Below are 24,476 nucleotides of genomic sequence, written 5' to 3' on the forward strand. Positions count from 1 at the left end.
GATGAGGAACTCCAAAGAAGACCATCTTGTCAATATAGAGGCGGATAAAAGAGGACACATTTTTCCCATTAAATTGCTTGAGCTCCTGCCCAACTGCTTCCATTGTTGGGTAATAATGACTGAGTTATGTATGAAAGTTCCTCATATGAATCCTAATAAAGTTCTTCTGCAAACATAAGAATTCTATGATTTATATTATGAACAAAAAACTTTTTAACACCGTTTCAGGGTAGGTCGATGGCAATACCATCTACACTCACAACATGACCCAATAGCAAACCATAAGGTACCCCAAATACACACTTTCGAGGATTCAACGCTATGCAATACTCATCACAACATCTTTCAAAGCATGCATGAAGAACAATTAAATATCTATGATGGGTCATGGTAGCTACCCCAAATCATCTATGAAAACCTTTAGCTCTTCAAGGGATAAATTGGCACAAACATCTTGTCGGTCATTCTTTGCCATGACCTAGGTGCATTACATAGGCCACAGCCATCACATGGTACACAAAAGTACCAAAAATTGTAATGAATGTTATCTTTAACTTATCCTCTTCAACTATGGTCATTTGATTATAACCCACGAAATACTCCACGAAAGAGTACATCTGTCACCCTGCCAGTCGATCTAAAATTTGATCCATAAAGGGCAGAGGATAATAGTCCTTCACCATTTGCTTGTTCAATTCCTTAAAGTCGACACACAGGCTGATTTGATTATTCATTTTCTTTCTTATTACCACCAGTGAGAACCATTCTATATATTCAATGGGAAATACCAGACCATCCTTCCTTAAACACATCAAGTCCTAAAAAAGAGGCTCTCTCAACTCAAAAGGCATACATATAATCTTCTGCCTCACTAGCTCACTACCTTGTTTCAATAAGATTGTATGCACGGAAATAGAGGGGTGAATTTTCTTTAATTCACCATAATTCCATGCAAATATATCCATGAACTCCTACAGGAGTGCCATATAATCTGCAGAATATAGTGCTGAGTTTAATGGGGTGGGGATCATTGGGAGTCCCAAGATCTAGGCTCTATCACATTAGCATCATGAATAATGTCGTTTGCCTCTATTGGCTCATTTAAACATACTTGGTAAACCTCCTCTATAGTAGAACCCTCTTCAGAATCACTGGAACTTGAGGTTCCAATAGGTGAGGTTCCCTTGAGTGCCTCCCACTCTACAGTGGGAGGTATCGCCCCTTCATCTAATGGGTGCTTAAGGTATGCATTTAGAATTATTCTCTTTACCCCATGCCCAAAAATCAATTGACCAGCTAGAATATCCACCGAACAATCAGAATGTAATATCCAATTATTGGTTTGGTGGTTGTGGAGGATATATTGCTTGTGTATTAAACTCTATTGCTAGACCCTAATTCATGAATCCAATAAACACCCTCGTGATGCCTTGACAAAGTGAAATATTATGTATTTAGTGCGAAAATCATCATAGAGTGAGTTTTTAAATGTGATACATTCATCGTATTCACAAATCCAACCATCACGCAGAGACCATTCTCTTAGTTATGTACATACCAATCATCTTCTTATGTCAAGCTAACAGAATATCTAAGGGGTATGCCATTTAAATTTCTCTTGGAATTGGCCAGATCTAGCCAATGTTAAAGATTTGAACCATCCTAATCACACAAAAAAGTACCACCAAGGCCCCTTGTAGTTATACAAAGCTAGTCCTAAACAATACATGATACCAGGATGGTGAAAGTTTATATGCATGCTCTCTAATGCAACATGCGCTTGCATTGGAAGTGCATTGATTTGTCTTCCAGAATATTTTCAAGCATACACTACCTTTGAAGTCTTTATCAACCACCCTTATAGCCCAAATTATGCCTGAATTTCCACTTCCCAACGGAGAATCATAACTGCACTTTATTTTTGATCCATAGACAAAAATCTTCATGCTCAAGCAAGGTAGATTGGCTTGCTTGTGTGACCAAACATCTTTAATTTCCATATCCTTGATCACAAGATATTGTCTCTTCCCTAGTGCATGCTAGGCTTTATTTATATGGCACTATATGCACTCCTTGTGGGTATTCCTGATGATGAGTGAACTGTTCATACAAGGTGTCAGGATTTCTTTGACTTATGGGATATAGACATTGGTCAGCAAAGCTACGAGGATAAAGATGGGGCATGTTCTCTTATATGTACTTAATAGATCTAGCACGAGTTGAAGCTTCTCCTTAACTGATGGAATCAAAGATTTGATACCTTCTGGAATTTCCGTCCTTGTCATGTTGCAGCTTTATGCCCTTGTCTTGCGAGCATCTGTCTTTCTTTATGCTTTTCACGGCCAGCATCATGTGCCATGGCGACCTGAAGATATACACACAAAATTGAATTAATTTTTAATCAAGATACCATATCATACACTATCATAATTCTTATCAACTAATTATTGTATTGCTTTTTATTTAATAAGTTTATGTTGAGTATCATAGCCTATAAACTGATCTTTTCGTAAGTTTCTATTTTGTAAGAAAGTTAAGACATATCAACTTTTAGGCATTAATTTGTAGGATATGCATAGCCTAAGCATGTTATACAACATAGATATGAAAGTGCCCTAAAAATGATGTATCATCATCTATCTAATCTAAATCTAAAACAACGTTATTTGTGAAGTCTTTTTCGTAAGTTTCACTACGAAGAGCGGGAGTAAGGTAAAAGGGGCCCCACTCGTGCGATAATAAAGCAAACAAAACAAAAATGGTTTCGTGCAATATTATTTGATTTTATTATATTACCATGTCTGCAAAAAGGCGTCCGCTGAGCCGTCCGATCGTCCCTTTTCTGTGGGCCAGCTGCGTCGTGCGATGGCGATCCTCGGATTGGCGCTTGCTGCGTTTGATTGGATGATCCGTGGATTCTCTCGACGAGAGAGAGAGAGAAAACACAAAATACGAAGGGGGAGAGAGGGGGAGAAAACACAAAATACATTACACGTGCCCATTGTGGGATGCCCAGAAACGTGTCCCGTACACCATTATTCCTTCTTGGAGCCCCGCCGCCACTATAAATAGGGGGTCACCGCATCTCCAGGAGCTCAACAAACAAAATTCGGAAATCATGGGTCCAATGGGAGATGGCCAGCCTAACCAGCGCCAACCTCCTCCCAAACGCGGCGGTGTGAAAAAAAGGATTTTGAAGGACATCAGGTCACTCCTTGCCTCTCTGCTCGGGATCAGCAAGGAGACACCAGGCTGATGATCCCCTCCTTGTTCGCACCGTCCCCATGATCGCCGAATTTTTGTACCATATATGTACATAGTAATTATGTAAATATATATTAAGGTGTCCCCATGCGTAGGTGCTGGGGTCAAACACCGACAAAACTAAACTCTAAATTTGCAGCTCGCTCTCTGGACTCTGGAGTCTACGACAGAGACACGCAGAGAGACAGAGAGAGAGACTCTCGTGCAATTACCTCATCATGGAGACCATTCACTCATTCCTATTCGCAACACATGCATGCCGTGCCAAGCCCTAAAAGAGCGCCTCTTGGAGAATCGATGGCACACTAAAACCTCGCAGCTAATATCCACCCGGATCTTCTCTTCTAGGACTACGACACAATAGTGCTATGGCTTCGTTAAAGGAGGAAGCATGGACCAATGGGTGCACCTCAATCTACATATTCAAGATAGTGCTATGCCTTCCATCGTCACATGAGCCTCTGCTACTATCTTTAGCTCCACAATCCGCACCATCATATAACAGTCAAAGCCTATAATCACCACTCTTCCACTTAGATTCGGAAGGCTACATTTGGGTTCTCTCATGCATGCCATTTGCTCCATCGGAGGCTTAGATCCCTTCTTTGGTACTCCAGCTGGCTGTTATTCCTTCTTCATGTGACACTTTGGAGGCCGTGATTCATGAGTTTCTACATTCATAAGATAATGGAGCATAACCAAGCAAACGTCCCTTCAATCCTTCAAAAGCTTTGAAGCTTTCAACATAGGCTATCCTTATTATTCCAGCAATGATAATGCTCTCCCAAGTTTACTCCAGGATGGAAATCGACTTTTTAATGATTGATATTAAAGCTTGGCAAAGAGGAGAAGCCACACCATGCCGAGTTTTAAGTCTAGACCTTTGAGAATATACTCATGTCTTGCTTGGACTGCTTCATAAGGCGTGCTTGAGAGAATGCAAGAGCTCAAGTAGGTATTAGGAGATAGATTTGATGCTTTTCTGTTTTTCAATTCTTCATAGTCATTTTGCCTCACTTTCATTGCATTGGAATGGGTAAATTCATGCTAAAACTCATTGAGGATTATTGCTTCTGCTTACATTAACCAATTGAGTTGTTGTTTCTTGACTGAGACACTTAAATCATAAAAATTTCCATTGTATAAGGGTAAGTCAGCTGTGAAACATTCCTTGGTAAGCCCCTACCCTTGATCCCAATTTTCCATTCCACGCATTTCATAAAAAGGTTCAATTCCTACTTCCAAATGCATCTCATGCTAGGTGTTTAATTAATAAAGGTATGCCATGTATATTCCAGGTGAGGAAAAGCCCGATGCTAGTGAGGTGGTGAGAAAAAAGAGGAGTGACCCCCCCCCCCCTCGCCATCAAAGACCCTGAAGGGGTGCACAATCTGGCCCGAGGGGAACTTTTGCCCACCTCTCGATGATTCGGAGACCGAAATTGCTTACAAGTGCAAGTATCCATTTGAAGAACTGAGATATTAACTTGCATTGATGTATGGATGTATTATTGGTTGCAAATGTATGGAAAAATACTATTGAGGATGTATTTGCAGACATTAGAATACATATGCAGTCAATGGCAGTGAATATAATGCTTGGAATGTATGGAATATACCTATGCATGGGAAAATTATGCTGAGAGATGCTTGTGACATGCTCAGTTCTAGAATAAGGTTGCAAATAGTGAATTTGGATGATTGGGAAATGTATTATGCCGTGTGGGATGACCTTTCAGTCATGTATTGACAAGTTGATCACTTGCAACCCTTTTCTTGACCCCTGTAAGGTGTTGTAAGCAATTTGCTTGCATTTACTGAAGTATACCTACTCCCAGGAACTAAGGTGCAGGTCTTCCAGAGTGGCCACAGTCCTACTAAGGGCCTTGATTAGTTTTGGAGCTCTAGTTGGAACTTACAAGATACTTACAAGTCAAAACAGGCCCCTTACAAGTGTAGATACGGTGCTAGACTGCGCAGTACAACAATACTATATCCCTATTATGTAAATTTTCTATAAAACTTGGGAGTGCATGCTTATGCTCACTTTGAAGAGGGCATCCTTGGCTTCAACTTGAATAAAGAAGTAGGTCAATCAGAGCATCCTAGCTCAAGTTACAAATAAAACAGTGGCAGGTGGTCTAACGGGACTGTACCTAACCATGGTAGGGAATAGGGGAAAAACCAAGGCCAATGAAGATATTCAGCAACAAATCAAGGATGCACAAGAACCAAGGACTGAGAAAACCCCTAAAATGGATTATGAGGAGTATCCTCATGACATTGGAAGCCTCAGTGCTCTTAATGACACTCTATGCAGGCATGAGATAAGGTATAATCATAGACATGAGCCTATTTTGGAAAGATAGGAGGTTGTACTTGCAGGCATGGCAACAAACATAGAAAATCATGCTGAGATGATGAAGGAAATACATCAAATGAGAGCCACCATGGACACACTCAATGCCAATTTCTCTAAGTGGTTGGAGATTGAACTGAAGGGAAAAGAGCAAGAAGATCGGTCACATGTACATGTTGAAAGAACCACCTTCCCATCAATTAATGTAAATTCTCAAGGCATTTTAGGAAGAATGGACATTCTAAATAGTAGTTTGAGCTTGGCGAGCCTTCTCAAAGGCAAGAGGACCCATTGGGGAATGCATCACAGGGAAATTCTTAGCTTCCATCAGCCCCCGTGCCTTCAGCAAGGTTTCAACAGTCTTTTGGCAGGAATCACTCTCATAATAGTACCACTTTTGACACTCAAAATGATTAATTTAAGTTAGGATAGTTTGGGCAGGACACTCCCCATGAACGAGAGCTGAGAGATAAGATTACCTTATCCAAAATTTAATGGCCAATCCTCTTCCCCAACCCAGAATTGGAAGAATGACTTTCAAAGCTTGAAGACTACTTTGATATTTTGCCAAGAAATGATGGCCAAAAGATCCACTTTGCCACGATCCACTTGGAAGGATTTGCTCATACATGGTGGCAGTATATTAAGAGGAAAAATTAACAAGTTGATACCTGGGATGCATTTAAAGCACTTATGGTTCAAGTTTTTGTGTCTCCCATATAGAGAAAGAGAAGCTTGCCACCGACAATGGTACAACTTACAACAGCATGGCTTGATAGTTTGGGACTACACAAATCAATTTCTTAATCTCATGATGTGTGTCAAGTCCATAAGTGATGATGCAAAGTTGCATAAGTATATATATGGCTTGAATCCTCAGTTATTAGAGCTGATTTTTCAACACAGTCACCTTCTGATTTGTTTAAGGCTATTGAATTGGCTGAAAGATACTCCTGTAAGTATCGTAGGGATACTCCAGTTCACTCACAATATGGACAACAAAGAGGCTTGCCTCAACCATCTTCTGGGTAGCCTAGAGGTCCAATTTTGGATAGCAAAGAATTGTTGTAAGGTAGGGCCAGTTTGGGGCCAGTTATGTGATCCAAATATGGCATTTAGCACCCCTAGAGTTCGCACATATCCCACCTTCAATGCCTCAAGGCAAACCAGTAATTTCAGGGCTTTGGAGGTCAATGATCCATTTCCATGGATTTGTACAAAAAAAGGAAAGAAAAAGAGCTTTGTTTCAAGTGTGGGGAAAAGTACATGGCTGAACATGCTTCCAAATGTGGTTATAGAAATGCAAAGGCAAGAGTCCAAAGTATGTTGGTCTTTGAAGACTTGGAGGATGACCATGAGGATGCAAGTGCCTTTGTAATCACTATTGAAAATGATGAGACTGATGAAGAAATTGGGTAGGAAGAGTTCTTTGACACCACAGTCACCTTTCCTTTTTATCCCGATGGTCACGTACGTGTAGATACGGGTGACAAAAATGACTCACATGCTATTGTCACTATTTGTACTATCTCCCTAGATGCTTGGACATGATCAAAGTTTCCTAATACACAAGGAACTTTCAATCGATCCCCATATAGGAAAAAAAGAGAATTCCCCATGGAATTCCCTAGTTGAAAATACATATAAGTGGGAAAAGTAAAAACTAGGGAAAATGGGACATTTCCTAGTGAGAATAAGTAGGGAATCACATAAGACCTTTTCTATGTACGAAATATTTCCTACATAGGTAGGAAATTCCTATGTAGGAAATATTTCATACATAGGAAAATACAGAATTTTCTATGTAGGGAATAATTCCTATATAAGAAATATTTCATATATAGGAAAAAAATTCTAGATGTGATTCCCTAGGTACTCTCACTAGGAAATCTCTCATTTTTCCTATTTTTTGCATTCCCTACTTATATGTACTTTCAACTACGGAATTCCGTGGGAATTCTCTTTTTTCCTTATCAATTTATCTACTTTGCCCTTACTCTTAGACATGCTAATATCAAACAAGAAATTACACAATAAATTTTTAACTAGAAATTTATATAGAGAATGTTATCATTTCTAAGTAAGGATCAATAACATACATCTAATGATCAAAATAGATTAAACAAATTAAGACATCAACATCTACTTCTAGCAACCAAAAGAAAAATGAAAATACTGTTAAAGGAGCATAGAACTAAAAACTAATTAAGCAACATGTGTGTCTTGAATGTTTTATCCCTTAAATCTCCAATATGTTCCAAAGTAATAAATGTTTGAGTAATCCCTGAAATCTCCAATATGTTGAAAAGCAATAAATTCTTAACTCAAAGTAGAAGTTATGCTAAAACTTCCACATCATCTAGACTAAGCACATTGCTATTTTTGTTTAATACAACTTTGCCATTTCCTAGTAGCCAATAAACAATCTCCTTAATCATATCATCACTTGTTGGCTTCTTTGTATCCTTAATCAAGACTCGAAAGCTAGCTTCAATCTTTTTGAGATTCATGTATGTACTCTTTAAAGAAAAGTACATATCATGAATTGTAGGCACACCAAGATACTTCAAAAGTATGGTTTCCATGTTCTCTTTTGTCATATTAACATGCATTGAATAACAAAAAGAGAATAAGTAACTTATTATACTATGTATAGATAATTAAATGACACGAATTATAATATGAAAAGACATAAATTTAACTACATGACTATTATATATATATATATATATATATATATATATATATATATATCAACTATAAAGCTACCCTTTAAGCATCATTTGAAATGTTAATCTCAAAGCTACAAATTCAACTACATGACTACAATTATATATATCTAATTAAAATATAAATTAACAATAAAGTTACCCTTTGAGTATCATTTGAAATGTTAATCTCAATGCCTTGGTTTGGGAAATCTTTAAATTCCTAATTCAAATAAAATAAAAAGATTAGATTATGCTTTTCATGTATGACATAAACAAAAATATAAACATTTACATCTAGCACCTTTGGTTATTTTTTGTTGATACTGGTACCTCGTTTCATGCTCCTTTGTTGCAAAATATCCTTCATCTTCTCACTTGGCTAATCAACACGTAAAATAAATAGTTATATAATAAATCATATCTTTAGTTATTCACTAAACTATGACGCTATTGTTCTCTCACAAACATATATCAAATACCTTCCTCTTTCTTTGACTTTTTTGAGATGTTTCATTAATGTCATCATCTGGATTAGCCTACATTCAAAACTAAAATTAGTAATCACATTAAAAACATTTATATAGAAAAAAAAGTTACATACCTTATCATTGCTTGAACTATGGATACTTTGTTCCAGAGTTTCTTGACGTTTAGTTGAGTACATTATTTTGTCTAAACCATGTGACAATAACTTTGAAAAGTTGGCACAATTTTCCATATCAAGTGTCTCATCTTCATTTTCAACATCCTACATTTTAAGCATGTAAAGGATAAGATATTGTTAAGAACATGAATCATATGGTTAATCTTAAATTTAATATAAAGCAAAGAACCTCATCGGATGTATAACATTGAAATTCTTCAAAGCTCTTTTCTTCCTCCACGAACATATTCATCTATGGGAAATAAAAGTTAATGTATAAGTATATATATAAGAGACATTCTCAAAGAAAGTTATTAGATATGAGCTCAAAAGCATTACCTGCAATGATAAATCTGTTTGCTTGTATTGTTGTCCTTCAAAGGAGCTACTTTCTTCAAGAGGCTACATCAATAAAATAAGATCATGTGTATACATCAAATGTCTCCAAAATATATGGAATCAAGTACAAAAATGATAAACATATAAGATTATAAGATACCTTTTTCAAACCTTGTTCATTCGCAATATCATCCATGCTAGGAATGTATACATCAAGTTGATTAGAATCAATAGTAGCAACATATGGTTCACTCTACCACCATCAATAGACACCCCTAAATGAGTATGGGAGAAAAAGAGCCAATCCTACACTTATGATATCAAACTTATAAATCATCTTACCATTGATGATGTTATGTCATTTGATACATTTTGAAGCTTATCTATATCATCCACTCCAAGAGATGTGGATAATTCTCTCTATATGTCATAAGATTAATAGTTCAATAAGTAAGAATCTACACCTCAAATATTAGGAAAGCCAATTAAAAAAAGTAACAATCAACTTACATTCTTTAAAAAATCTTTTTTCTTCAAATACTTTCTTTCATCTTGCTTTGTACCCTTCCACCAGTCATATATGTCATTCTGATGCCAGGAGGCATATTTCACGATGGATTCCGTGCCACGGTGGATTCCGTGAGGTTTTACGGTGGATTCTGTAAACTTTGATGACCGGGGCTCAGACACAAAGTGGATTCTTTGTGCGAGAAGTTGATGGGGACGCCTGTCCTTTTTGGGCGTTTCATTAATTTAGTGTGTACATGGGTGATTCCATAGCGGGTGATTCCGCAAAATACATATTAAATTAATAAACGTTTATGAGTTTAGAGTGCGCACTCATAATAAATTAAGGTTAGGACTTATTTCTAACCAGTTGATTTATTTATGTAGCTGAAGACTGCTAGGTATTCACTTTTGTCGGTTTAATTGTATTATTTTACTAACGATTGTGAATGCTTCAGTTGATGTGTAGAGATAGCAGCAGTGGCGGAGGAAAGCATTGGAGTCTAGCGAGTATTCGACCTATGGATTATATTTTGTTAGGCGCCACGCCTATATTTTGTTATGTCTATTGAGGCATCGATTATTTATTATTATTTTGTATGCGCCTATGCGCACGGATATGTTATTTCTATTTGGACATTGTGTTGGGAGTGCCAGACTCTTCGGGCACCATCCATTAGCTTTATTCCTATTTTTGTAAAAGCAAACTCAAAAGCTAAAAGCTTGTTATATTTTTGTAAATTGGGCTATTATTGAGCATGAAGATGGAATATACATAAAATACATGCTTTGTGAAGCGCTCACACAAGGCATGGGGGGAGATTGAACCCAATTGGTCTCTTGCTCTTGTCGTTCATGCTTTTTACATTGTAATTTGTGCAAAAAGGTAGAGTTCATTGTTCTTGGGGACCTTCCGGGATTCACTACGTGAGCATACAGCGACCGATCTGTGCACCACATTCTCTCTCCATATGTACTCACATCCAGTAAACTTCAATGGTAAAATCTCATGGTGATTCTCTCATATAATTTTCATGATATACTTTTTATCCGCATTTTTATAACGTAGATCATCTGGGTTTAAGGATTCAAACCACCTACGTACTCGATGATAATTTTCGAGCATGATAGTGTGTTGACTTTTAAAGTATTCAGCCAAGAGCTTTTTTCCATAAAGTCTACCCTCTTCTCTAAATTTCAACATGGGTGGCCGATAGATATCATCATATGATGGTATGCGTATCACTCCTATTGATACTCAAGTGATCAAATATCATTAGTTAGTATAACCATTTCAAAAAATGACTCATTATCAACATAAGAAAGCTGATAATACCTGATTCTTGGCTTGAAGAAGTGTTAAGGCAAGCAATCTCAATGTCTTCCTTTCTTACATTGTCTCTTGTGTCATCTTTAGTAACTTGTTTACCTATATATACATAGAGTTAACCAAAGCTCACGATAATACAAGGTTATGAAAATTTTCAATAACACAAAAGAAAGTAATTAGATATTGTGTATCAATTTGGGTCACCAAATTTGTACAAGTTTTTTATCCTTAAAGTTGGTACCTGCATCTTGACTTGAAGAAACATTATCGCAAGTAACCTCCTTATCTCCCTTTCTTACATTACCTCTTTTCCCACCTTTTGTTGTTCTTTTATCTATGTTTATATATATACACACAATTACTCAAAGTTTAAAGATATGAATAACTATGAACATTTTAAATTTGGCAAAGAGACTAATTAAAGCTAGTTAATCTCAAAATGAATCACCTAATAAAGCAAGATGTAATATATGTACAAATTTAAATTTTCAAAGTTTAGTAGAAATAAAGACATATACCTGTATTGTAATGAAAGCAATCAACCATGGAATGAAATCTAACTGAAATTGAAAATTAACTAAACTACAACAAAGAATTAACAAATCTATTGCACCAAGACATCCTCATCATGTATTAATGGTTGGGAATTCAAGAATACATGACGGCCATGGCTGAGTGCTTCATAGGCTAAGAAGAAGCTAACTTCAAGAAAATGGAAAAGCCAAGATTATTGAATGATCAAAAGATGTCTTGCCTTTGGCCTCTAGTCCCTTTTTATTCTAACCCTCTTCCAAACTTAAGGGCTGTTCACACATGTACACATAGGCTAGGGCTAAATTTACAAAGGCTGGAATTAATCCAAAGTGCAAATATTAATGTTGTATTTTCCTTCATGACATGTATCGTGATTTGAAGAGACATTAGGGCCAATGACCTCCTTAGCTTTCATTGTTCCATTATCTCTTGTACCTGCATTTGTGATTTTGTTACCTTTATGTACACATAATAAACCAAAGTTTAGAAACATAAGAGACTTATATTTTTCAAAAAGAAGTACTATATCAAACTAAATCACGTAATTCCTTAGCACTTGGATTAGAACACATAAAATAGTAATAAAATTAGGTATAAATTTAGTTATTAGAGTTAGTTACCTTTCACTTCTTCCACAACTGAATCCACAAGCCCAAGTAGTTTGGGATCCTCACTCATCATTTTTTTCAAAAGAGCCATCATCTCTAGATTAGAAGTCGACATGGCAAACCTACATAGGCATGGTAACAATAAGAAAGTATTTGCAATGTATGTTTGAAAATGTATATCACATTAAGCAATACAAAACAAAAGACTTCAATAAACATACCGTCATAATGTTTGAAAATGTAAATTACAGTAAGCAATACAAAACAAAAGACTTCAATAAACATACCGTCATAACATTGTTGCCTCATGCTCATGCGAACGCCACATGATAGGTACAATCTTTCTTTTGTTGTCAATTGCAATTGCTTTTGTTTTGAGTACTTGCCATTGCTTTTTCGTGGATACACATAGCCACCAATCCTTCCAATCTTGATCCTCTATTCTCACTTTCCAAATATTTTCTTGCAAGTGTACATTAGTTAGTCATCCCACTTTTACTTGCTTCATTTCAGTGTACTGCTCTTATAACCGCACATTTGAGGTCATTTGGCTCACATAAAGCATCTAGATGAGACTTCATATAGACAACATCATTTTCCTCTAGCCAAGGAGGAATGCAACCGATGCAACCTATCTTAATCAAACGTGACCTTGGTCTCAAATCTTTTGTCTCATATGCGATGATATTGTTTCCATGTTGAAGTGGAATAAATTTGTGTAACAATGATTGTATTGGTCTAATACAATCCCATGAAAATGGAACAAAACCATTTTGCAAGACACTCATACCTGTAGTGGTATCCACAACTAGACTTTCATGGCCACTTTCAACCACAATACATTGTCTGTAGTAATAAGCTCCAAAAAATAGTTTCACTTCACCATTGCATTCAAACGAAAAAAATGATGATATGCATGCTTTCCAATGGCCAACATCTATGTCCACTCTAGAGTCTTCATCGCATCTTACCACCACTTTATCTCCCACTTTATAAACTTCTCCCTTTAGAAAAACCTTTTTATATTCTGTCACTGTTTCCACCTCTATGTTGAAGCTATGATGAACATATCTCTTTTCTTCATTAGTTGCATCTCTGCGTCTTAACTTCTTTGCTCCTATGGTTATTCCCTTTGTTAGAGCTACTCTTTTGCATGCACAATCATTAGCCTTTTCTAAAAAACTCCATATTTCTTTTGCTTTCTCCACACATGATACATGCATGAGACCTGATGCATGCCATTCTGGACATTCATCGTACCTATTAGAATCCACTAAGTATCCATCAGGTGGTAGTAAAGCTTTGTGGAGTTCTCTTGTCATCCTTTGATACGGCATAAGTCTGTCACATTGGTCTTTTGTAATATGCATAAATATCCATGTAAAGAATCTTCGTCTTTGGTAGTTTGCATAAGAAATCTCATTATCTTTGTTATTTGTTTTGATATTGACATATACTGAGACCATACGCTCATAAATATAACAGCAGAAAGCATCATGACTACCATGTCGAATAATGTCATCCAAGAATTCTCCAAAACCTACATTTAGTAAGGCAAGAAAATATATATGATTAAAGTGAAATATAATTGCTATATAAATGAAAAAACTAAGAAAATAAAAAATATTTATACCTACAACATGTTCCAAAGGAGCTGAGTTTGATCCTAAGAGCTCCTCGGAGCTTACTCTCCATAAACCAAGCAATTCTCTCAAAGTGTTTATATTTTCTCTAGACCAACCATTGTCGCGAGTGTAGTTGTAAAAAGCATGAGCAATGTCTATCAGAATCAATCCTAGGTCATAGAATACCTTCGGAATACCTTCAATCTCACATAGTACATAAGGCAAACACCATTGAATCCACTTTTGATTTTCCTCAGCCTTGTAGCTCTCACAATACTTACTAGGATATCTTGGCCAGCGACCATAACGAATAGAGTATGGTGTTACTTTAGTGACACGATGTGTTGTCTCATCAATTTTTACTTTCATCCTGTTATCCACAGTCCTTACTAGAGCACATATATATTTTGAGAACAAATTTAGAGCCAAAATATGCATGCAATCATATACAAGGTCCAGGGATAAATCAAAGCCATAGAGTTCATATAGTCTCCACAAGCATGATCTACCAGAAAGTCCCGCATCTTTCAAAATCTCTTCTCTTTCTGCTTGGGTGAGGGCTCGCTCTGCCATAGTCAAAGAACTAAGCATTTCATTGGTTGATCTTTTAATTGGTCTATATCTCAACTGGAATCTATTTTGACCATACAAGTAACGTCCCTCACCCTCACCCTCCAAAGTGGCTATTGCTTTGTCTCTACGACAAAATGATTGACCACCATCTTTGAAAGATCCAATCTTGCATTGAGCTGGATGGTCTCCAGTTACCATCATTAGCATAGCACGTGCAATGAATCTTCGACTAAGAGAATTTTCATGCTCAACAATCTGTGTAACTAGATAATTGAAGTCTACTTCAAATCCATCAACAAATAGACTTTCTAATTCATCTATCAATGGCTCCATGAATATGTGAAAGAGTTTACTAGAGCTTCCAATAGCTTTTTTGCAACTGAATGGAATAAATAAAACCGGTATAACTCCAATAAGGGAGCTCTTTCCAACATTGAGAATTTTGATTTCAATAACTCCACAATTCTTCTGGGTTGTCTTTGAGGCTTGGAATCCATCCCAATGTAATAACAAGGCAAAATTGTGTGGATCACCCTATTTATCACAAAACACACCACATTTTAGTAACCTGTATCAAATTTCATTTATATTAATTAAAAAGACGAGCATGATAATAAAGTGTACCTTACAAATCCTTTTGTACCCATGTATGTGAGTTCGACATGATTTGCAGATAAACTTGTAGGCACTCTCAATATCATCCCATGAATGATCAAGCAATGGTGGCCTTTGGGCAGAAGGCCAAGCTGTATAGACTTGTTTGCAATGCATGTTATTACATATCAATGGAAGCTCAAAGTACGATTCAGGATTCCAAAAATCATTTACACTTTTGCATTTTGTACCATCCCAAAACTCATTTATTGTAGAATCACAAAGTGTATTCTCCTGTATTAACCATTTGTTTTTATTTCTCCACATTTCCAACAATTCATGGCATAGAGTTCTACTTCTAGTTAGTAGACGCAATTGTTCTCTAATGGAGACATAGTCAAAAGAGAGCATATCTTTTCTCGGTAGAGAACACTTGGAACACTTTTCACAACATTGTGAACAATCACGCTTTAACTTCTTCCTTCCTCCTTTTCTGGTGTTACACAAGCATTCAATTGTGTCTCTAATATAGTTATCCTCCTTGCTTGGCTGATAAAGCAATGGTGCATGAATAGAGCTCTCACTTCCTTGGCATACCCTGTAACGTTGGGAGTTAACCATACCTAGCCGTGTGAACATGATACCAAGTTTCTCCCAACAAGTAGGAATATTTATACCATTCAAGTCTCCATCCCATGTGTTAGGCATTTGCACTAGTACTTTGGCCAAGCTTGGCATATATATATTGTCCATATGTGCTTGGGGGGGATCAGAACTGACCATATCACCAAAAAGAATTTTAAGCATTTTATCTTGAAACTCAATTGAAGCTTGATGTTCATCCCAAAGTGCTTGCAATTGAATTATTCTTTGAACGATTTTGTCAAATAAATATGGTTCAACATCATCCATATCGAATGCTTCATGTTGTGGTTCCACCTCATTATCCTCCCTTTCGTCTAAATTGCCAATCTCATCTGATGGGTCATTATGGACCTCATCTCCCATGTCATTATGCTCTAGTAGAATGTCATCTTGTGGTAGTCCTTGAGAGTCACGTAAACCAAGATTAGTAGTGAGACTGTTAAATCTTTCCTCAATTTTCATGTGTCTTGCATATGTTGAGTGAGGAACCATACGTCCACCTCCACAATATGTTCTGCATGTACACCACAAACGTCTGCGTCTAGGCAAAGAGTGAGATGATGGTTGATCCATAGGAGGGTTATCTTCACTCATAGAAACATCATTGTTAGTAGAATTTTGACCTTCTTGTTGAGCCAGAACTGATGAATGTATTATCCCATTCATATCCTTGCGACTGTGTGCATAGTAAGTTTGTCTAGTAACATTCTGATAACCAAGGGTTGAATGCCTACACTTATAATTGCACTGACATCTCCTTAAATTATTCATTATGGCTTCCTGAAACATAGACATAAATAAAAAATAATCAATCTATATATTAAAGTTACATATCAAATATTATACATCAAACGGGAAAAAAAAAGCATTACTCAAAGGGAAGTAGACTTTTATATATGGTGGAAATAAATTATATTCAAGAACCATAAGCATAGTCAAGGAGATTTAATTAGAAAGCTGCAAAGAGTAGAAAGTGCAAGGAGATTTAATTATAGAATACCTTCGTATCAAAATCTTCCAAAGATGCATAAGACTTAGTTTAGCAAAAACATGTGTCTATTATTTCTAAGGGTAGAGCAAGGATAGGATAGTGCTATATGGTTTACAAGCATATTCATAGGGTGAAAGAAAACTATGTTCACTTAATATTGTTATCTCAAAGTTATATATTTATTATGGGCACATACATAAACTAGATCTTCCAGTAAAGTATAGCTAGATGTACGTTATGAAGTTGTGCAAAGGTGTCACTTGGTTCATGTGAATTGAAGGGGAATTCAAGCTGACTCTGAGTCTACAAACATAAGTAGGCTACAGAGAGAGAGATTACGAAACCCTGCCTGGAAAGGAAGATCGGGCCAGGCTGGGCCAAAAAGACCCATCACATCACTTATTATTTCCCTAGTATGGTTAAACATCTCCTCGAACAAGTGATACTTGGAGCTTACTATAATAAACTTATGCTCGAGAAAACATAGGATAAAAAGCAAACAAGAGATAACAAAACCCAGCTTGGATAGGAAGATCGTGTCCCTAGGGCTAACAAGGCCCATCACAACAGTTATCATTTCCCAAGCATGGTTGGATATCTCCTCAAAACAAGCAAAGTCAGAGATTACAAAACCCTGCTAGGATAGGAAGGTCGTGTCCCTAGGGCTATAAATAAGGCCCATCACAGCAGTTATCCTTTCCCAAGCATGGTATACATGTAGTATACCAGAAAGACTAGTGGACACAATAGGCATAAACATTCTTAGTAAAAAGGCTTGTTGCCCACATTGTTACAACAATGAATAGCCTATCAAAACTAACCCAAACAAGCTCAAAACACATCACTATAGCCTATCAAAACTAACCCAAACAAGCTCAAAACACAATATTATCACAAGCTCAAAACGGATCCTCAAGCTCAAAACGGATCCTCATTATAATTGCCACATTCTGAGCTACTACATCATGTCAAGCTTCTACAAGGGAGGGATTGCATACCTGGCTAGTTGTGGTTGGGGGTAACGGGACCGCAACTAGCTAGGTATGTGGTGGCTCTTAGGAACCGCTTTTCCCACATAGGAATGTCAAAACCTTTTGACGTATGATGCATAGAGAAGGAAAAACCACTCCGCCCCACAGAGCCCCTCAAGTAATCTAGAATCAGCAATCCCATTTGCTTGTCTATATGACGCCCTTTCTCTCAAGCAAAACTGGTATGGGGCACCTAATCGTCAGCTCAAGCTACTCTTAAGACAGATTATGCCCTTGATGAGAGGGTTAGGAGGTAAATGGCATCTAGTTCTTGCCTAATTCATGGGGATATATACAGCAAGACAGGTTCTCACAGCTCTCTATGCTCCTCTTTCTCTGACATCAAGTATTATGCATGTAAAGCCAAGAAACCCTCACTTCTGATTTACGAACAGGAGCGAAACAGAGAAACTCATTCCAAAGGAATGTCTCAAATTAAAGTTGAATCTCTCCTGTAGACCCAACCCAATCCATCAATCAATCAATCAGTCCAGAGAAACAGTTAACTGATGGGGGTGTGTGTTTGCAGAAGCAAGGGACATTAAAGCTGAGAGGGATCCTGGGTGTTTCCTTGTCTGTCAATGTCGCTTGTCTGCTCCTTCTTTCCAGAGGGGGCAAAGCGCCGGCCTACTAGCTAGCCTAGTCTAGTCTCTGCGTTTGCGTGTGTGAGAGATGGGCGCGCGGATGTGCAAGAGAGCATCGCTTTTTACACACATTCTCTCTGATACGACTCCTGTAGTCTCACTCTCGTGCGCTGATTCAGGAACGAACAACTTCGATTCCCTACAGGGGTGCGGTATGCGTGCGTCTATATATATATATATATGCGTGTGTTGGTGGGTGTATATCGGCCCTCTGCACTCTGAGCCTAAGCCAAAACTGCTTCCACGGTCCGATCGATCCCTTCCTCGTTGGGGAAGCTGACCGGGCTCGTGAGCCTGGACCTGAGCAACATGCTCATCGACGGCGGGGACGGCGGCCATCCCGGCGTCCTTTGAGAACCTGGCCGCCTTGCAGGAGCTGGACGTCTCCTACAACAAGCTGACGGGCGCTCTGCCTCCCTCGATAGGCGGGATGGCCAGCCTGCAGCACATCCGCATCTTCAGTAACTCCATCGGGGGTCCCATACCTGCCTCCTTCGGCCAGCTCTCCAACCTCGTCAATGCCGACCTCGCCTACAACCGCCTCTCGGGCCAAGTACCCGACGCCTTCGCCTCCAACCTCACCAGCCTCTTTTTCCTGTTCCTAGACCATAACCGCATCACGGGCCTGCCCAAGCCCGAGGGGGATGTCAGCGTTCGCTTCCGGGTCAGAGAGAATGTATCAGAGGAGTCGTATTAGAGATTACATTGTCGCTTTTTACACACGTATCAGAGGGAACGTATTAGTGATACCTAGTGGAGTGGCGCAGGACAGCACTGACGGCGTCGGCGTTCGCTTCCGGGTGGAGGTGGCAGCTGTAGCGCTTAGCTTGGCGATGCGGTGGTTCCCGAGACCCAAGAAGGATCGATCCCCTCCACAGTTCGATCGTCGATCGGGCAGCAGCAGCTCCCCGGTTCGATCGCCTCCACGGTTCGCCCCGATCGGGCAGCAACAACTAGCGGGCATGGCGATGGCGGACAAGCTGTTTGTAAACGAGCTGGTGATTCGATGGCGGACAAGCTGTTTCCCTCCTCTACACTAAGGGCATCGATCCATTGGCGAGAATTAATTAGAGGTTAGGTAGGGAATTAATTAGAGGGTAGGTAACAATTGTGGAACTAGAATCAAGCTTTGTTCCTATTTCACACACATCCACTTTTTCTCTCGGTGATGTATTTTGATTGGTTAATTCAATTTTCTCTATTGTATCTTTGATAACTATATTGCTTTAGATGTATCCTCATCACCAAATTGCATTGTACTTTTGATAATTGTAAGTTAGACAAGTTTTTAGCCCCCACAAGCCAACAAGTGTGAGTTATGAATGGACTTGGAATGGTGCTCTATCTAATCTTGGCTAGATGTGGGTGGTTACGAGATAGACTTGGAATGGTGCTTTGTTGGTTAGACATACTAGGATAGTAATCAATAATTTAGAAAAGGGACAATTGCTTCAAGCAATACAATACTTTAACTTATGTTATTGTGTATTTTTGCACTTTTCCAGGGACAAGTAATCAAAACAAGGAGTGTTGAGTCTATGCCTCTCCATTTATCCTTGTTGTTGTTGCTAGTTGGGGGGATATGGTTCACTTATTCAATTGTTATACAAGATCTATTCCTTGGGGTAAGTCCATGCAAGTTTTTGACTCATAATTATTTGTTTCTACAAATACATACATGCCCCTCCACGAGCACATCTTACCCACCCACATAGCTCCATGATCACCCACACAAATGCAATATCTATAATGATATATATGTTTCTCTTCATTCATCTCAACATAAATTAAGCTATAAATAACGGAATGTCATCAACCAACCATGCAAACGTGGGGTGTAAACATGTCCTTACCATGAATCACATGGGGTGTAAACATGTCCTTACCATGAAGCACCCAAGTGACCCGATAGATATTTGAGTGGCCCGATAAATAAGACATGTAAAGATTAGGAAGAGGACTAATCTCAAGCTTGGTCTTACTAGTCAAATCTTTAGACAGTTGGGTGCTCCCATTGGGTTGAGAGTCAACATTTTGTCTCAAAAATATTTGAGTGGTGGCTAATACATAGGACATGTAAAGATTAGGAAGAGGATCGGAGCTTGGTCTTACTAGTCAAATCATAGACTCGAAGATGTTTCTTACCCCCCTAATGGTATTCAATGCTACTATCTTCCCCTTTCTATATAGACATGTTGGAAGAAGCTAGAGTCTCTTTTCAACTCTTACTGTTGGTGGAAGGGAGTGATTTGCAACATCGTAGGATATTCTTATCACTCCTAGGAATTGTAGTGGTGTGTGTCTTGAACCCCTATGTTACAAAGTTGTGAAACTCTTCTTTAGCCTACTCTAAAGATTGAATCAAAACCAAGGCTACTCAAGAGACATGTAATATTCAATTTCCAATTCCATATAATCCAATTTGAAAGTCTGTGTCCATTCTATCCATTTCAATGCTTATATTCTTAATATTCTTAGCATTGAACTCCATTGAAATATGATATCAAGCTCCCAACTAGTTACACTCACATTTTTAAGAGCTCCACACTAGTTTAAGGCAACCTATTTGCACTAGGCAATACATGTGCACCTCATATAGGTCCATTTTGCTAGTTATACATGGTTTTAGGTACACTTTAGGTGACATGATGGCTTATAAGCTGCCGTCTCACACACACAGAAAATAGTGCACTATAGGAATATTCTTGTCACCGGATTGGAACCTTGCAAGTATGAAAATCTAGTGACAATTGACAAAGATAGGGACAACTAACAAAACTTGCAGTGTAAAGGTAGCTTCTTGTCACCACTAGGAGTTAACCTTGCAAGTAAGAAAAGAGAGTGATAATTGACAATGGGTTCACTGCACCTAGATCAGCCCATTGGTGCATTGAGACCATAGAAATTAGGGTTCATCGCACCTAGATCAGCCCATTGATGCATTGAGACCATAGAAATTAGGGTTTTCACCATTGGCTACAAAGCATTGCCGCACAAGGAAACATGTGCCCAAAGAACCCTAAACTCAAACTTTGTACTAAGACTATTAGAGTGGGAAAGAGGTGACTCTTTGCCAACTTTGAAATTGAGGCAAGCACCATAAGACAAAAAGGAGTTACAAGAAAAATACAAGGACATACATAGATGGACTCATATTAAGGTTGGTCAACGCGAGACCTTGGAGGGTCTCTAGTTGCACTTGTAACCTTAAAAATCTTGTGTGTCATTTCAACTCAAGGCTAGGTCACCAAAATTATTAAGTACACATGAATTAGGTATCAATTACACCAAGTAAGTAGTGCACACACACACACACACACACCCCTCACCAAGAGCATTTCTAGCTATAATCACTCTCCTTTAGAAAGTAAAGAAGCCTAGGACATCATCGTAACACCATTGAACAAAGTCCCATATTGAGACATTTTGTCCCTTATTAAGAAACTAGGTGTAGCACAATAGATCCACGTTCTCATAAGTTCTACACATTTGCTTTAAGTCCCATGTGGGATTGAGACAAGCTCTTATTTCACCTAAGGAGTCTTAGGACTTGCCTACCTAGAGGATAGAAATCACAATTAGTTTGTGGATTCTTGTGAGTTGTCTCATGTAATAAACCTAGAGAAGTCCTCTAGTGTTCAACAAAAATTTATGTCCATGCACATCACTGCTCAATTTTCCCTCAAGAAACCTCAAACTTAGTTGCGCATGAGAATCTCGATTCTACTTCATAGGCAGGTCACCCCTAATAGCAACAAGAGCCATGATAAGCTTCCCTCAGCATTAAAGGTATCCTATATAATAGGGTCACTTGGCCTTTTGCCTTCTCAAGCACTCATGTAATCAAAAACACCTATCTCCTAAAAGATCATGGGATCCCAACCCACTAGTGAGTATTTTGGCATCTTATAGGATGCTAAGGCATATTGGGATGGAAATGCCAATGGCTTGAACTACAATGATAAAAATTTTGTCAGATTGTTCCATGAAAAACAATAATTTTAGAGAATAATTTCAAAATATATGTTATAATTAGACAAAATGATAATTTCATAGAGTAAGTTTAAAATATTCGCAATAATGTTTTTTGGGGCCATAAATATAGTCGTTGGGATATGATCTTCACAAGTATATATGAATGGTCTTGCTAAAAATTCATGTGTCTATTATTTCTAAGGGTAGAGAAGGGATATGATAGTGCTCATGAATTTTCTTGAGTTGTTCCAAAATTTTTGGGAGCTTTGAATTACCTCTAAGGCTTGACTTATAGGAATAAGGGCTAGAGCGTAAATAGACTTGTCATGGATGTTACAATTGATGTTTGTTATGACCACAAGATGATACTAGCCAAATAGGTGCCTATAGGAGAAGTTGCTACACAAGATTGCACACATCATAATTTTTGAATTGCCAAATGCATAGCATGATTGAAATCCTCACGGAGAGTACATTAAGATCCTCTAGGGGTTCAGCCTCTCTTGTAGAGATTCAAACCTATGGTTTTTTACCCAACATGGAAGGTTTAAGATGTATAGGAGAGAATAGCCCAACATGCTTTCCTCCCCTCCTTGCTTTTTATAGTACTCTATTTTAATATTGGCCTTGTTGAGCATGTTCTTAGCACAAAAAGCATGCCTCTCTTTTAGCTCTCTTATTTTTTCTCAAAAGATAAATTCAAGATTTTTCCAATCTTAATTTGTTCTTCTTTTCCTCTTGTGTTTTCCTTTTATTATGATGCACTTTCAATGTTCCATTGAGAATTTGCAAGAGTTTCTACATTGTTTGAATTATTTCACCTACCTTTGAGATTGGTGAGAATTTGATATACTCCCATCGATACTTTTCTATGGAATTTCTCAACTTCAAACCCTAATAAAATGAGGATATCCAATGAGGATTTCTTTGTTTTGGAGCGCTAATTCTTTGTAAAGGTAATATACTTCCACCCTTGTAAGGCTATTTAGGTGTAGCCTTCTTGTTATTCAAGTCACCTCATAGTGAACCTTAAAGTAGCTTCCCATCATTCATGTTGCAAGCTTCTACATAGAGCTAGCTACAATAGTTGGCAATCACTAGAATCCTTGGTACTTATATTTTTGTGTTAAGACATGAACTTTATAAGTTTAGTGCTAGTTTGAAAGGTGATAATATTTCATCATACAACTAGCAATGTAGTTTGCTTTATTTTCTATAGCCACATGTTTTGGGCAATGCAATTTAGCTTTTTCTCAATATGGCTATGCGCTTTGCCTTGGTGGTTCTTTTTTTCCATGTGCACTTCCATGACCAATATGGTCATGCACTTGGTAATGTGCTTTCCTTTTTAATATGGCTATCTAATTTTCATGATGGGGTATATATGATTGTGTGGTTTTCTTGCCATGCACTTTGAATGTTTGCTCTTGTTGCTCATTTGGACAGTAGGGAATATGATGTTAGTGTGTGGAGTTTCTATTTAATCCATTGGTGCAATATGCTTTTTTCTCACTAATATAATCATGAGCTTTGCAATAAGATGGATGTCATGGCCATGATATATGCTTGGTCAATGTGGCCATGTACTTTGCTCAACATTGTAAGTGTTATTGTTGCTAAATATTGCAATGACTCTGTTGTTGGGGCCACACAGTTTGTGTTATTCATGTGTACTAAACATCTTTCTTTTAATTTTCTTTTTTGTTATTGTGATTACCTTTCAACAACTATGGTCTTGCTTTTGTGTCAATGTGAAAAGCTTAGCTGTGAGTAAGTATTATACAAATGTAAATGTCTAATCAATGAATATTTATTTACTAATTATACCTAGAAAAATCATGAGATCCAAGTTAACTTGATAGAATATCTATAATTCCCTAGTTAGAGGATAGTACTTGCTAGTTATGACTAATAAAAAGTAAAATTTTCTAATTAGGTTGATATTATTACTAGTTATACAATAACTTGCTAGATAATGTTGCTAGATAGGGCTTCAATTTTCTAGATACTATCTAGGAAAAGGATGTTACTAGTTAGAAGAGACTAGTGATGGCAAAATTATCTAGTTATAACTAGAAAATTCTACATTCTTCCTAGTTTGGTT

The sequence above is a fragment of the Lygodium microphyllum genome, chromosome 13, assembly GCF_053477565.2.
Source record: "Lygodium microphyllum isolate KBCC chromosome 13, Lygodium_microphyllum_v1.1.10, whole genome shotgun sequence".
Classification (NCBI taxonomy): domain Eukaryota; kingdom Viridiplantae; phylum Streptophyta; class Polypodiopsida; order Schizaeales; family Lygodiaceae; genus Lygodium; species Lygodium microphyllum.